Source organism: Grampus griseus, assembly GCF_964374135.1.
Source record: "Grampus griseus genome assembly, chromosome: 8".
Classification (NCBI taxonomy): Eukaryota; Metazoa; Chordata; class Mammalia; order Artiodactyla; family Delphinidae; genus Grampus; species Grampus griseus.
The window spans coordinates 31500232-31517677 of record NC_139002.1 but is presented as its reverse complement, the minus strand read 5'-3'; positions in this window follow the sequence as shown (position 1 = coordinate 31517677).

The window sequence follows — 17446 nt, the reverse complement described above, 5'->3', positions numbered from 1 at the left end:
AAGAGGGTTCCCTTTTCTTCACAACCTCACCAGCATTTGTTGTTTGTAGGTTTTCTGATGATGCCCATTCTAACTGGTGTGAGGTGATACCTCATGGTAGTTTTGATTTGCATTTCTCTAATAATTAGTGTAGTTGAGCAGCTTTTCATGTGCTTCTTGGCCATCTGTATGTCTTCTTTGGAGAAAGGTCTATTTAGGTCTTCTGCCCATTTTTGGATTGGGTTGTTTGTTTTTTTAATATTGAGCTACATGAGCTGTTTATATATTTTGGAGATTAATCCTTTGTCCATTGGTCTGTTTGCAAATATTTTCTCCCATTCTGAGAGTTGCCTTTTCATCCTGCTTATGGTTTCCTTTGCTGTGCAAAAGCTTTGAAGTTTCATTAGGTCCCATTTGTTTATTTTTGTTTTTATTTCCATTACTCTAGGAGGTGTATCAGAAAAGATCCTGCTGTGATATATGTCAAAGAGTGTTCTTCCTATGTTTTTCTCTAAGAGTTTTATAGTTTCCGGTCTTACATTTAGGTCTCAAATCCATTTTGAGTTTATTTTTGTGTATGGTGTTACCGAGTGTTCTAATTTCATTCTTTTACATGTAGCTATCCAGTTTTCCCAGCAGCACTTATTGAAGACACTGTGTTTTCTCCATTCTATATCCTTGCCTCCATTGTCATAGATTAGTTGGCCATAGGTACGTGGGTTTATCTCTGGGCTTTCTATCTTGTTCCACTGATCTATATTTCTGTTTTTGTGCCAGTACCATGCTGTCTTGATTACTGTAGCTTTGTAGTATAGTCTGAAGTCAGGGAGTCTGATTCCTCCAGCTCTGCTTTTTTCTCTCAAGACTGCTTTGGCTATTCAGGGTCTTTTGTGTCTCCATACAAATTTTAATATTTTTGTTCTAGTTCTGTAAAAAATGCCATTGGTAATTTGATAGGGGTTGCATTGAATCTGTAGATTGCTTTGGGTAGTATAGTCATTTTCACAATATTCTTCCAATCCAAGAACATGGTATATCTCTTCATCTGTTGGTATCATCTTTAATTTCTTTCATCAGTGTCTTATAGTTTTCTGCATACAGGTCTTTGGTCTCCCTAGGTAGGTTTATGCTTGGTATTTTATTCTTTTGGTTGCAGTGGTAAATGGGAGTGTTTCCCTAATTCCGCTTTCAGATTTTTCATCATTAGTATACAGGAATGCAAGAGATTTCTGTGCATTAATTTTGTATCCTGAAACTTTACCAAATTCATTGATTAGCTCTCGTAGTATTCTGGTGGCATCTTTAGGATTCTCTATGGATGGTATCATGTCATCTGCAAACAGTGACAGTTTTACTTCTTCTTTTCCAATTTGTATTCTTTTTATTTCTTTTTCTTCTCTGATTGCCATGGCTAGGACTTCCAAATCTATGTTGAATAACAGTGGTGAGAGTGGACATCCTTTTGTTGTTCCTGATCTTAGAGGAAATGCTTTCAATTTTTCACTTTTGAGAATGATGTTTGCTGTGGATTAGTCGTATATGGCCTTTATTATGTTGAGGTAGGTTCCCTGTATGCCTACTTTCTGGGGAGTTTTTATCATAAATGGGTGTTGAATTTTGTCATAAGCTTTTTCTGCATCTATTTAAATGATCATATGGGTTTTATTCTTCAATTTGTTAATATGGTGTATCACATTGATTGATTTGCGTATATTGAAGAATCCTTGCATTCCTGGGATAAATCCCACTTGATCATGGTGTATGATCCTTTTAATGTGTTGTTAGATTCTGTTTGCTAGTTTTTTGTTTTTGTTTTTCTGTACGCAGTCCTCTCACTGTTGTGGCCTCTCCTGTTGCGGAACACAGGCTCCGGACGCGCAGGCTCAGCGGCCATGGCTCACGGGCCCAGCCACTCCACGGCATGTGGGATCTTCCCGGACTGGGTCACGAACCTGAGTCCCCTGCATCAGTAGGCGGACTCTCAACCACTGCGCCACCAGGGAAGCCCTGTTTGCTAGTATTTTGTTGAGGATTTTTGCATCTATGTTCATCAGTGATATTGGTCTGTAGTTTTCTTTTTTTGTTGTATCTTTGTCTGATTTTGGCATCAGGGTGAGGGTGGCCTCATAGAATGAGTTTTGGGAGTGTTCCTTTGTCTGCAATTTTTTGAAAGAGTTTGTGAAGGATAAGTGTTAGCCCTTCTCTAAGTGTCTGAAAGAATTCACCTCTGAAGCCATCTCATCCTGGACTTTTGTTTGTTGGAAGATTTTTAATCACAGTTTCAATTTCAATACTTGTCATTGGTCTGTATATATTTTCTGTTTCTTCCTGGTTCAGTCTTGGAAGGTTATACCTTTCTAAGAATTTGTCCATTTCTTCCAGGTTGTCCACTTTATGGGCATAGAGTTGCTTAGTAGTCTCCTAGGATGCTTTGTATTTCTGCAGTGTCTGTTGTAACTTCTCCTTTTTCATTTCTAGTTTTATTGATTTGAGTTCTCTCCCTCTTTTTCTTGATGAATCTGGCTAATGGTTTATCAATTTTGTTTATCTTCTCAAAGAACCAGCTTTTAGTTTTATTGATATTTGCTATTGTTTTCTTTGTTTCTGCTTCATTTATTTTTCCTCTGATCTTTATGATTTCTTTCCTTCTGCTAACTTTGGGTTTTGTTTGTTCTTCTTTCTCTAGTTCCTTTAGGTGTAAGGTTAGATTGTTTATTTGAGATTTTTCTTGTTTCTTGAGGTAGGCTTGTATAGCTATAAACTTTTCTCTTAGAACTGCTTTTCCTGCATCCCATAGGTTTTGGATCAGCATGTTTTCATTGTCATTTGCCTCTAGGTATTTTTTGATTTCCTCTTTGATTTCTTCAGTGATCTCTTGGTTATTTAGTAACGTATTGTTTAGCCTCCATGTGTTTGTATTTGGTACAGATTTTTTCCTGTAATTGATATCTAGTCTCATAGTGTTGTGGTTGGAAAAGATGCTTGATATGATTTCAATTTTCTTAAATTTACTGAGGCTTGATTTGTGGCCCAAGATATGATCTATCCTGGAGAATGTTCCATGAGCACTTGAGAAGAAAGTGTAATCTGCTGTTTTTGGATGGAATGTCATATAAATATCAATTAAATGTATCTGGTCTATTGTGTCATTTAAATCTTGTGTTTCCTTATTAATTTTCTGTTTGGATGATCTGTCGATTGGTGTAAGTTTTGCGTTAAAGGTCCCCCACTATTATTGTGTTACTGTTGATTTCTTCTTTTATAGCTGTTAGCAGTTGCCTTATGTGTTGAGGTGCTCTTTTGTTGGGTGCATATATATTTATAATTGTTATATCTTCTTGGATTTATTGCTTCATCATTTTATCTTGTCCTTTCTTGTCTCTTGTAACATTCTTTATTTTAAAGTCTATTTTTTCTGATATGAGTATTGTTATTCCAGCTTTCTTTTTATTTCCATTTGCATGGAATATCTTTTTCTATCCCCTCACTTTCAGTCTTTATTTGTCCCTAGGTGTGAAGTGGGTCTCTTGCAGACAGCATATATATGGGTCTTGCTTTTGTATCCATTCAGCGAGCCTGTGTCTTTTGGTTGGATCATTTAATCCATTCACGTTTAAGGTAATTATTGAAATGTATGTTCCTATGACCATTTTCTTAATTGTTTTGGGTTTGTTTTTGTAGGTCCTTTTCTTCTTCTGTGTTTCTCACTTAGAGAAGTTCCTTTAGCATTTGTGGTAGAGCTGGTTTGGTGGTGCTGAATTCTCTTAGCTTTTGCTTGTCTTGTTGCTTGTTTGCTTGTTTTGATTTCTCCGTTGAATCTGAATGAGATCCTTGCTGGGTAGAGTAATCTTAGTTGTACATTCTTCCCTTTCATCACTTTAAGTATATCATGCCACTCCTTTCTGTCTTGTAGCGTTTCTGTTGAGAAATCAGCTGTTAACCTTATGGGAGTTCCCTTGTATGTTATTTGTCATTTTTCCCTTGCTGCTTTCAATAATTTTCCTTTATCTTTAATTTTTGTCAACTTGATTACTATGTGTCTCGGTGTGTTTCTCCTTGGGTTTATCCTGTATGGGACTTGCTGTACTTCCTGCACTTGGGTGGCTATTTCCTTTCCCATGTTGTTAGGGAAGTTTTTTACTATAGTTTCTTCAAATATTTTCTCTGGTCCTTTCTCTCTTCTTCTGGACCCCTTTAATGAGAATGTTGTTGCATTTAATGTTGTCCCAGAGGTCTCTTAGGCTGTCGTCATTTCTTTTCATTCTTTTTTCTTTATTCTGTTCCACAGCAGTGAATTCCACCATTCTGTCTTCCAAATCACTTATCTGTTCTTCTACCTTACTTATTCTGCTCTTGATTCCTTCTAGTGTAGTTTTCATTTCAGTTATTGTATTGTTTATCTCTGTTTGTTTGTTCTTTAATTCTTCTAGGTGTTTGTTCTTTAGTTCTTCTAGGTGTTGGTTAAACATTTGTTGCATCTTCTCAATCTTTGCCTCCATTCTTTTTCCAAGGTCCTGGATCATCTTCACTGTCATTTTTATGAATTCTTTTTTTGGAAGGTTGCCTATCTCCACTTCATTTAGTTGTTTTTCTGTGGTTTTATCTTGTTCATTCATCTGGTACATAGCCCTCTGCCTTTTCATCGTGTCTTTCTTTCTGTGAATGTGGTTTTTGTTCCACAGGCTGCAGGATTGTAGTTCTTCTTGCTTTTGCTGTCTGCCCTCTGGTGGATGAGGCTATCTAAGAGGCTTCTGCTAGTTTCCTGATGGGAGGGACTGGTGGTGGGTAGAGCTGGCTGTTGCTCTAGTGGGCAGAGCTCATAAAACTTTGATCTGTTTGACTGCTGTTGTGTGGGACTGGGTTCCCTCCTTGTTGGTTGCTTGGCCTTAGGCGACCCAACACTTGAGACTACCCAGGCTCTTTGCTTGTGCTAATGGCGGACTCTGGGATGGCTCACACCAAGGGGTACTTCCCAGAACTTCTGCTTCCAGTGTCCTTGTCCTCACGGTGAGACAGAGCCACCCCCACCTCTGCAGGAGGCCCTCCAACACTAGCATGGAGGTCTGGTTCAGTCTCCTATGGGGTCACTGCTCCTTCCCCTGGGTCCCAAGTCACACACTACTTTGTGTGTGCCCTCCAAGAGTGGAGTCTCTGTTTCCCCTAGTCCTGTCAAAGTCCTGCAATCAAATCCCGCTAGCCTTCAAAGTCTGATTGTCTAGGAATTCCTCCTCCCATTGCCGGACCCCCAGGTTCAGAACCTTCTCTCCAGTGGGTGGACTTCTGTGGTATAAATATTGTCCAGTTTGTGAGTCACCCACCCAGCAGTTATGGGATTTGATTTTATTGGGATTGCACCCCTCGTACCATCTCACTGTGGCTTCTCGTTTGTCTTTGGATTTGGGGTATCTTTTTGGTGAGTTCCAGTGTCTTCCTGTCGATGATTGTTCAGCAGTTAGTTGTGATTCCAGTTTTCTTGCTGGAGGAAGTAAGAGCATGTCTTTCTAGTCCACCATCTTGAACCAATCTTCCCAATTTTAATTTTTTGAAGAACCACCCTACTGCTTTCCACAACAGCTGTGCCATTTTACATTCCCACCAACAGTGCACCAAGGGTTCCAGTTTCTCTGCATCCTTACCAACACTTGTTGTTTTCTGTCTTTTGATAGTAGTCATCCTAAGGGGTGTGAGGTGGTATATCATTGTAGTTTCGATTTGTATTTCTCTAATGATTAGTGATATTAAGCATCTTTTCAAGTGCTTATTGGCCATTTGTATATCGTCTTTGGAGAAATGTCTATTCAAGTCCTTTGCCTATTTTTGAATCAGGTTGTTTGTTTTGTTATTGAATTTTAGGAGTTCTCTGTGTATTTTGGATATTATTCCTTTATCAGATATGTGATTTGCCAATATTTTCTCCCATTTTGTGGATTGCCTTTTTGCTCTGTTGGTAGTCTCTTTTTTTTAATTTTTTTTTTTTTGCGGTACGTGGGCCTCTCACTGTTGTGGCCTCTCCCATTGTGGAGCACAGGCTCCAGACGCGCAGGCTCAGCGGCCATGGCTCATGGGCCCAGCCGCTACACGGCATGTGGGATCTTCCCAGACCGGGGCATGAACCCGTGTCCCCTGCATCAGCAGGCAGACTCTCAACCACTGCACCACTAGGGAAGCCCTGTAGTCTCTTTTAATGCACAACATTTAAAAATTTTCATGAAGCCTAATTTGTTTATTTTGTTGTTGTTGTCTGTGTCTTTCATGTCATAATTAAAAAATCATTGCCAAATCCTGTGTTGTGAAGCTTCTGTCCTTATGTTTTCTTCTAAAAGTTTTATATTTTAGGTCTTAACATTTAAACCATGGATCCATTTTGAGTTAATTTTTGTATATGGTATTAAGAAAGGGTCCAGCTTCATTCTTTTGCATGTGGATATTCAGTTTTACCGACATTATTTGTTGAGAACTGTATTTTTTCCATTGAATCATTTTGATACCCTTGTTGAAAATCATTTGATCACGTATGTGAAGGTTTATTTTTGGACTCTCTATTCTATTCCATTGATCTCAATGGCTGTCTATATGCCATTGTCATGGTTTTGATGACTGTATCTTTGTAATAAGTTTTTTTAAAATTTTATTTATTTATTTTTTATACATCTTTATTGGAGTATAATTTCTTTACAATATTGTGTTAGTTTCTGCTGTACAACAAAGAGAATCAGCTATATGCATACATATATCCCCATATCCCCTCCCTCTTAAGGCTCCCTCGCACCCTCCCTATCCCACCCCTCTAAGTCATCACAAAGCACCAAGCTGATCTCCCTGTGCTATGCAGCAGCTTCCCAGTAGATATCTGTTTTACATTTGGTAGTGTATATATGTCAATGCCACTCTCTCACTACATCCAGCCTCCCCTTCCCCCACTGTATCCTCTATCTAGTAAGTTTTGAAATTAGGAAATATGAGTTCCCTAGCTTTGTTATTCTTTTTCAGGATTGTTTTGGCTATTCAGGGTACCTTGAAATTTTATATGAATTTTAGGATGAGTTTTTCTATTCTTGCAAAAAATGTCATTGGAATTTTAATTGGGATTGTATTAAATATGTGGATCACTTTGGGTAGTATTGACATCTTAATATTAAGTCTTCCAATTCATGAACATGGGATCTTCCCATTTATTTATTTGTCTTCTTTAATTTCTTTCAGAAATCGTTTATAATTCTTATTGTACAACCCTTTCACTTCCTTGTTAATTCCCAAGTATTTTATCCTTTCTTTTTTTAAAATTAATTAATTAATTTATTTTTGGCTGTGTTGGGTCTTCGTTTCTGTGCGAGGGCTTTCTCTACTTGCGGCAAGCGGGGGCCACTCTTCATCGCGGTGCGCGGGCCTCTCACTATCGTGGCCTCTCTTGTTGCGGAGCACAAGCTCCAGACGCGCAGTCTCAGTAGTTGTGGCTCATGGGCCTAGTTGCTCCGCAGCATGTGGGATCCTCCCAGACCAGGGCTCGAACCCATGTCCCCTGCATTGGCAGGCAGACTCTCAACCACTGCGCCACCAGGGAAGCCCTATTTTGCCCTTTTTGATATTATTATTAAGGGAATTGTTTTCTTAACTTCCTTTTGGAATTGTTTATTGTTAATGTAAAGAAATGCAACTGATTTTTGTGTGTTGACTTTATATCCTGCTACTTTTCTGAATTTGTTTATTAGTTCTAACAGGTTCTTTTGGTGTGTGTTCATGTGTGTGTATATAATCTTTAGGGTTTTCTGTATATAAGATTATATTATCTGTGAATAGAGATAATTCTGCTTATTCCTTTCCAATTTGGATGGCTTTTATTTCTTTTTCTTGTCTAATTGCTCTGGTTAGGACTTCCAGTACCATTTGAATAGAAGTGGCAATAGCAGGCATCCTTACCTTGTTCTTGATTTTAGAGGAAAATATCTAGGTCTTTCGCCATTGAGTATGACATTCACTGTGGATTTTTCATATATGGCTTTTATTATGTTGAGGTAGTTTCCTTCTATCCCTAGTGTGTTGAGTGCTTTTATCATAAAAATGTGTTAAATTTTTGTCAGGCGCTTTTCATCGATTGAGATGATTATGTAGTTTTTTCCTTTTTTCTGTTAATGTGGTGTATTACACTGATTTTCATATTGTTGCACCATCTTTGCATTCCAGAAATAAATCACACTTGGTCATGGTATATAATCCTTTTAATATGCTGCTAAATTTGGTTTACTAGTATTTTGCTGATAATTTTTGCATCAGTTTTATAAGGAATATTGGTCTGTAGTATTTTTTTTTTCTTGTAGTGTCTTTGTCTAGCTTTGATAGAAGGATAATGCTGATTTTATATAATGAGTTAAGGAGTGTTCCTTTTTCTTCAATTTTTGGAAAAGTTTGAGAAGGATCGATGTTAGTTCTTCTTTAAATGTTTGATAGAATTCACTGGTGAAGCCCTCAGGTCCAAGGCTTTTCTGTATCAGGGGATTTTTGATTAGTGATTTAATCTCCTTACTAGTTATAGTGTATCCAGATTTTCTATTTCTTCATGGTTTAATCTTGGTATGTTTTGCATTTCTAGGAATTTGTCCATTTAGTCTAGGTTATACATTTTTTTGGTGTAGAATTGCTTATAGCACTCTATTATAATCCTTTTTATTTTTCTAGAATCAGTAGTAATGCCCCCACTTTTATTGCTCATTTTAGTAATTTGAGGCTTATTCCTTTTTTTCTTAGTCCATCTAGCTAAAGGTTTGTCAATTTTTTTATTTTAAAAAGTCCAGATTGTAATGTTATTTTTAGTCTATAGTTTTTTAAAATTAAGACTATTTTTAAGAGACATCTTAAGATCACAGCAAAATTGAGTGGAAGGTACAGAGATTTCCCACATACCTCTTATCCCCTTACACATATAGCATCTGCTGTTATCAACATCCCCCACCAGAGTGGCACATTTTTTACGATTGATGAACTTTAACTGACACATCAAGATTACCCAGAGTCTATAGTTTACATTACAGTTAACATTACTTTAGATGTTGTACATTCTATGGATTTGGACAAGTATATAATTACATGTATCCATCATTATGGTATCGCACAAAGTATTTTCACTGCTCTAAAAATCCTCTGTGCTCCACCTTCATCCCTTGTCCTCCTCACATTCCTGGGAACCATTGATCTTTTTCCTGTCTCCATAGTTTTGCCTTTTCCAGAATGTCATATAGCTGGAATAATACAGTATGTAGCCTTTTCAGATTGACTTCTTTCACTTAGTAATATGCATTTACATTTTCTCCATGTCTTTTCATGACTTGGTAGCTCATTTCTTTTTAGTGCTGAATAATATTCCATTGTCTGGATAAATCACAGTTTATTCATTCATCCACTGAAGGACACCTTGGTTGCTTCTACATTTTGGCAATTATGAATAAAGCTGCTTTGAACATCCATATGCAAGTTTTCAGCTTTTTGGGGTAGATACCAAGGAGTGTGACTCCTGGATCATATTGTAAGATTATGTTTAGTTTTGTAAGAAACCACCAAACTGTCTTCCAAAATGGCTCTACCACTTTGCATTTGTTGATCATTTTCAAGAAACAACTTTTGGCTTCACTGATTTTCTGTATTATTCTTCTATTCTCTATTTCACTTATCTCTGCTCTAACCTTTATTATATCTTTCATCATGCTATCTTTGATTTAGTTCATTCTTCTTTATCTAGTTCCTTAAGTTGTAAAGTTAAGTTTTTGACTTGAGATATTTGTTGTTTTTTAATGTAAGCATTTGTAGTTATAAATTTCCCCCTTAACACTCCTTTGGCTACATCCCATAAGTTTTGGTATGCTGTGTTTTCACTTTCATTCATATTTAAATATTTTCTAATTTCTCTTGTGATTTCTTCTTTGATTCATTGGCTTTTTAAAGGTGTGTTGCTTTATTTCCACAAATTTGTAAATTTTCCAGTTTATTTCTGTTATTGATTTCTAACTGCATCCTGTTGTGGTCTGAGAAGATACTTTATATGATATCTATCTTTTAAAATCTGTTGAGACTTATTGTGACCTAGCATATGGTCACATGTCCTGGAAAATGTCTCATGGCTCTTGAGAAGATTGCATCTTCTGTTGTTGTTTAGAGTGTTCTGAATATTTCTCTTAGATCTAGCTTGTTTATTGTGTTGTTCAAGTCCTCTGTCTCCTTACTGTCTTCTGCCTGGTTGTTTTATCCATTGTTGAGAGTGAGGCATTAAAGTTTTCAACTATTATTGTAGAACTATCTATTTCTCCCTTCAATTCTGTCAATTTTTGTTTCATATATTTTGGTGATCTGTTATTAGATGTACAATATTTATAATTGTCATATAATTTTTTTTTTTTTTTTTTTTGGCTGTGCCTTGTGAGATCTTAGTTCCCTGACTAGGGATTGAACCCAGGCCATGGCAGTGAAAGTGCCGAATCCTAACCACTGGACCACTGGGGAACTCCCAAAGAATTTGGGTTTTTTTGGCTGTGCCATGTGGCTTGTGGAATCTCAGTTCCCTGACTAGGGATTGAAACCAGGCCGTAGCAGTGAAAGCGCCAAATCCTAACCACTAGACCACCAGGGAACTCCCTGTTATATAATCTTGCTGTATCGAACTTTTGTTAATATATAATGTCCTTCTTTGACTCTTGTAAACTTTTTTGATTTAAAGTATATTTTATCTGCTACTAGTATAGCCACCCCTGCTCTCTTTTGGTTACTATTTGTGTGGAATATACTTTTCTATCTTTTCACTTTCAACCTATTTGTGTCTTTGTATCTAAAATGAGTCTCTTGTAGACAGTACATAGTTGTATCATATTTTTAAAAATCCATTCTGCTAATCTCTGTTTTTGATTGGAGAGTTTGATCTATTTACATTTAAAGTAATTACTGATAAGGAGGAAATTACTTCTGCCATTTTGCTATTTGTTTTCTATATGCCTTATAATTTTTTGTCCCTCATTTCTTGAATTACTGTCTTCTTTTATGTTTAGTTGCTTTTTAGTAGTGAAATATTTAAATTCTTTTTTCATTTCCTTTGTGTGTATTATTGAGCTATTTTCTTTGTGGTTATCATGGGGATTACATTTAACATCCTAAAGTTATAACACTCTAATTTTAATTTGTACTTGCTTAATTTCAATAACATACAAAAACTTTTCTCCTTTAACAGCTTCATCTCCATCCCTTTCAGTCGTTGATGTCACAATATTACATCTTTATACAATTGTGTGTCCCAAAATATAAACTAGTAATTTTTAAAAATCTCTTAAGTTATGTAGAAAACAATGTGGAGTTACAAACCAAAGTTACAATAATCCTAGTTTTAGACTAATAATTAAAAAAAATCAGTCTCTTAAATCATGTAGAAAACAAAAGTGGAGTTATACATCACTATTACAATATATAATTGGCCGTATATTTACATTACTGAGATCTTTATTTATTCATATGGCTTTGAATTACTGTCCTTTCACTTCAACCTATGGGACTCCTATAAGCATTTCTTGCAGGCAGGTCTAGTGGTTATGAACGCCTTCTGCTTTCATTTGGTAATGTCTTAATTGTTCCCTCACTTTTTTTTCTTTTGGCTGCACTGTGCAGCTTGCAGGATCTTAGTTCCCTGACCAGGGATCGAACCCGGGCCCACAGCAGTGAAAGCACTGACTCCTAATAACTGGACCTCCAAAGAATTCCCTTCCCTCACTTTTGAAGGACAGTTTCACCAGATATACAGTTCTTGGTTGACAGTATTTTTTCTTTTAGCACTTTGAATATATCAGCTTAATACATCTGATCTCCAAAATTTCTGATGAGAAATTTGCTTATAATCTGATTGAGGATCCCTTGTATGTGATGAGTTGCTTCTGTCCTGTTGCTTTCAAGAGTCCCTCTTTGTCTTTGCCTTTCAGTTTGATTGAAATGTGTCTTGGTGTGGGTTTCTTTAAATTTATCTACTTGGAATTTGTTGAGTTTATTTGACATTTATGTTCATGTCTTTCATCAAATTTGGGAAGTTGTTGGCCATTATTTCTTCAAGTATTTCCTATGTCCTTTTCTCTTGTCTCCTTCTGGGACTCCCACAGTGTGTATGTTGGTCTGCTTGATGGTCACTTTTCTTCAGTCTTTTTTCTTTCTGTTCCTATAATTTAATAATTTCCATTGTCCTATTTTCAAGTTTGCTGGTTCTTTCTTCTGCCTGCTCAAATCTCTTTGAACTCCTCTAGTGAATTTTAATATTTTAGTTGTTTTACTTTACAGCTCCAGAATTTCTTTTTGGTTTCTTTTCAATATTTCTTTATTGATATTTCCATTTTGTTCATACATTGTTTTCTTGATTTTCCCCATGTCTTCTTTTGGTTCTTTGATCATCTTTAAGATAGTTGCTTTAAAGTTTTTTGTAGTAAGTCCACCATCAGGTATTTCCCAGGGATAGATTTTTTTTTTCCTTTGAATGAGTCATACTTTGTGGTTTCTTTGATTGCCTTGTGATTTTTTCTTTTTTCTTTGTTGTTGTTGAAAACTGGACAGCTGAATCTAATAATGTGGTAACTGGAGATCTGATTCTCTGTCTTTCACAGTGTTGGCTGTTTTTTTGTTTTTGTTTATTTATTTTTTATTGTTATAGACTATCTCTGTTCCAAGGATCTGCCTGGGGTGCAATTTAAGATTTTCTTATGTCTTTTCTGAGCCTGCACCTTCTCCGGGGCATGTGTGGTAACTTTCTAATTTTCCCTAGATATACAGTTGCTTTTGAATTTCCTAGTCTTCTGTCTGACTCCCAATAGGGAAAAAAGACAAAAATGAGGGAGAAAAAAATTACTGATCCTTTAAAGCAGCTGGAAGTCACTTTGGCAGGAGTGGGAGGGACTTGCAATGATGGGAGGAATTGCAACCACAATGGCTGTTGCCTTTTTGTCTGCACCTGTGTGATCAGAAGCAGCAATCAGTGATAAGATATCAGATCTCTAGTACTTGGAGGACACCCTCACTTCCACAGCTGTGTGCAAGCTGTGTACAGGCTGCTCCAGGAGCATGTGCACAGCTCCCTGCCATGGGGCTGAGAGGTGGGTAGCTACCAATATACTAAGCGCTGAAATTGACCAATATTGACTGTAATTTACTGTCCAAGCCTTCCCCTGGAAGTTTCAGGCCTTCAATAGACTCCACAGTTCCAAATGAGTTACATCAAACAGAGTTTGCCAGTGCATTTTTTTGTCTAGGTGGGGAGATACATTACTGATGCTTCCTACTCCACCATCTTCCCAGAATCCTCCTCTATGTTTCTTTGTAAAGTTGTATTTTCTTTTTCATAATTTCTAGGGCATCAATCCAATTACATTCTAATGTATAGCTTGATCTTATGTCTTTTAGAAGTGTTTGAATGATTTATTAATTTGGACACAACCTAAATGAGAGGTTTCTGTGAGTGAACCTTTCATTGTACTTCAGGAATAATTTTTCTTTACACAAAAACATATTCAGTTTCATCAAGGAGCTTTCAATCTAGTGGATATTGTCATAATTCATCAGAAGATTATAATTCAGTGAGATAAAAGATGACTGTGAGGGGTACCTGTTTGGTACCATGGAAAATCATAAGAGGGGAAGCTAGGCAGGTGTAGGGGAGTGTGAGGTCAAGAGGAGGTCTTTTTGGCATGGAAATGTCAAGGCTGAGGTGTGAAAAACTGTAGGATTGCCAGGTGAAGAAAAGGAGATGCCTCTCTCTCTCTCTCTCTCTCTCTCTCTCTCTCTCTATATATATATATATATATTTGTATCTTCTTTGAGTGCTATAAACTAGGGTTGTTTCTCTTGTAGAGCCTCGGTGAGTGATTCTGATGGCACACGTTTACCTTCATATCCTTGTTTTTCCTGATCAAATTGATAGGTAAATTTAGTCAAGAGTGAAACCTTAGTTGATCATTGAATTCTAGATCTTAAGTCCTGCTTTATGAAGTGACAGAATTAAAACAAAGGATAGCACATAGCCAAGAGAAGGTAAGGAAGCCCAAGGCTTCCTTACTGTCTGTTAAAACATAGCCAGGATCAAAACAGAACTTCAGACACAGTTCAATACTCTTTTCATTACATATCATTATTTTTACATTATCAGCAATGGCAATGACAACAAAGTAAGAGAAGCTTTGGTTAGCTTCACACTAGGCTGGCACAGTCTACACCACTTCAGTCACTTTGATCTGATCTTTGTTCTGTATTGTTGGTGTCCATTTTTCTGGAAGGTTTCATGGCAAAAATGGTAGATGATGCTAGTGAAGGGAGGAAGAAGATGCCTATATTATACTGTTTCTCTTAATTGTTGGACTTGTTTGTTTTGGTATTAGCTTAGTTGAAAAGGAGGTTTATTGGAAGGACATTAGACTGCCTATGGAATCCAGAAAACTATTGAACAGCAAGGCCTTGGGAAATGAAAGCACTTCAGAATTTCTGAGATCTTTAGCCACAGGAATTTATGGATCTTTCCTATAGAATCTCACCAGTAACAAGGCTCAGCTCAGGAATCCCAGTCTCTGGGTCTCTCTGTTCATTGTTTTTGATGAGTTTGTGGGATCCATGTGCATAGTGATTTTCTTTGTTTGGAATTATATCCTCAAGGTTAAACAGTGCCTGGAACATGGTAAACACTCAATAAATATTATTGAATAAATAAGTGAGTGGAATCACAGTCCCCCTGGAGAAGATACCTAAAGGGCCTTACCTGAGGTGGGTGTCTGCCCTTGTTCCAGACACCTGTGGCAGGATGTGGGATAGTACACACTTGCCGCCTGAGGTCCACTGGGGGTCAGTGGCACTTCTCAGAGAATAAAGACTGTCAGGAGAAGCGGTCAACATCCTGAAGGTGACTGTTATTTGTGTTTATCCCTAAAAAGACTGACAAGAAATCAACAGTTCTGGAAAAGTGACATTTAAAATAAGGGAAGATTACTGTACAAAGTTTTGTGTCTTTTCACATACTACATCTAAACTTCATATTCCAATTAGCACATTTCGGTGAATTAAAATGTCATCTATTGTAGGATGAAACCACCTCTTTGTGTACTATGAAAAAAGAAAAGATGTTCAAGAAGCAGACTCTAACAGGGGATCCTGACTTAAAGCTGGGAGACCAAATGGCTGGTCTTTCAGTGCAAGGATAAAAGAGAAATAAACCTGCAACACCAACAAGGCAGCAAGGGCACATGGCTGCCTCAGTCATAGTACTGAGAGGAAAAAGACATACTTTCTGAATATGTGGACTCCAAGCTGGTACTCCTACAGATTTGCTGACTGAATTCACATGAACAGTGTAGTCTGAACAACCCCAAGCAAATGATGTAATATAAAGTGATCTCAGGTTGATAGGGCTCCATGTGATTGGCAGAAGCAAACCCAAATCTTCTCCTGGAGAATTGCCAGCCCCGGCTGCAAGATGTCATCTTATTTTTAACAATGTTAATATGTAAACATGTATGTTTTATAATACGTGAAATTGGCAATGTGCTCCAACTTCCTACATTTTTACCTTGTCGTGATTGATCAAATTTACATTTCATCCTGTAACCATAGTTAACTCCCATTTCCACCTGAGACCTCTTCACATATCCCAGGCTAAGTCTGATATGTTTCACCTATCAGCTGTATTAGGTCGTCAGAAATTTACTGAAATTCCTTGTCTATGGATAGACCTCCTCCGCCTATTCTGTTTTATTGCCCTACTACCACTTAAATGGAAACTCAGAGGGGAGTGAAGACAAATTCATGTGCTCAGCCCTCTATCTGAAACTGAAGTTTGACATTAAAATTAGAAAAGACAACAATAAAAATAATTGACAGAATACAAACAAGTTTTGTGAACTTCTATAAATATACGTCATCTTGGCTTTGGCATACAGTTGGTTTTATTCCTTAAAATATGACAGTCCTTTCCTCAAAGAAGTGTCAAAAACAGACAAAGCCACATTAATGTTTTATTGGTTTTCCTTTCCCATGGGATGACACAGGATTACCAGATGGTAGGGATAAAAAAAGGTAAAAAGGGACATTGAGTATAATGCAGTGAAATAGGACTTTATTTTCTTTAGCTCCATGGATCTCAACTGGGGGCTATTTTGCCCCTCAGGGGTCATTTGGCAATGTCTGAACACATCTTTGGTTTCCACGACTGAGGATGTTTTACTGGCATGTAGTGGGGAGAGGCCAGGGGGTGCTGCTGAGCATCCTACCATGCACAGAATAGCCTCTAACAAAGAATTATTCAGTTGAACATGCTAATAGTGCTAAGGGTAAGAACACTTACCCTTGTACAACAATGTGAATATACTTTATACTGAACTATATACTTAAAAATGGTGAAGATGATAAATTTTATGTTATGTGTATTTTACCACAATTAAAAAAAAAGAGAACATGGTTCCTTATTTTCTAGGCAAAATTTCTCTTTAGAAGTCAGCTTTATGGTTTTTGGATAGGAATAAGAAAATTCAACTTCTGTGCTCAGTTAGAGCTTAACTTCATAGGGTTAAGATTGGAGTATGTGGTGAGATATATAACAGAATCCATATATCAGATACCATAGGAGAGCCATTCAAGCTACTGTGTCAGGGATTTGCAAGCAACAGACATAAACTGACTCTTGCTAACATAAGCAAAAGACAAAATTTATTAGAAGGCAATGCAGTCAGCTGCAAAACATGGAAGAGACACCCCGTACCTAAGCTGTTTGTAGGACAGGACCCAAGGCAGCTTCAGAGATTTATCTGGGTGCAGGAATGAATAGGCGGTGTCTCCAAAACTCACTACCAGGGTGAATCAGTGTCTGGTGTTTTCAGAGGGAGTGTCTGATAGGCCAAACTTGGGTCCTGTACTCCCTTCTCAGCCCTGGCAGCATGTGGCATACTCAAGTATGTCTCACTAAGATAATATACAAAGGGGAAAGACTGTCCCTGTCCCAAAAAGTAGGGTGAAGGGATGCTGGGCAGGTAAAAACAATATCCACTTCAGCTACAAGATAGATATTGCCTTCTGCTGCCCAAACCAAAATGCAAACAGGCAAACAAACAAAGAAAATGCTTTAATCACAGGACACATTTGTTTACTGCAAAATTTAACCTCTCTTGGTCTGTTTTGTCATCTACAAAGTGAGGAGCTTAAATTTAATGACTTCTTCCTTTTTATTTTTATTATAGACCTATTCCCTTATGTTTTAAGAGAGTCTTTGAATATATAACTCATTTTGCCTAGGTTGTAGATTCCCCCCCTCATTTTGTCTGTCCCTGGAATGGCTCCTTTAATGGTTTTGGTGGTATTTCTGAGTTTTGGATTATTGATCCATTTTGGGCGAAAAAAAATCCTTAAATGAAATTTTAAAAAATGAATACATCTTTTCAGGGTGCTTATGTGTGGCATAATTTGTATCAGTAAGAAAGTAAATTAC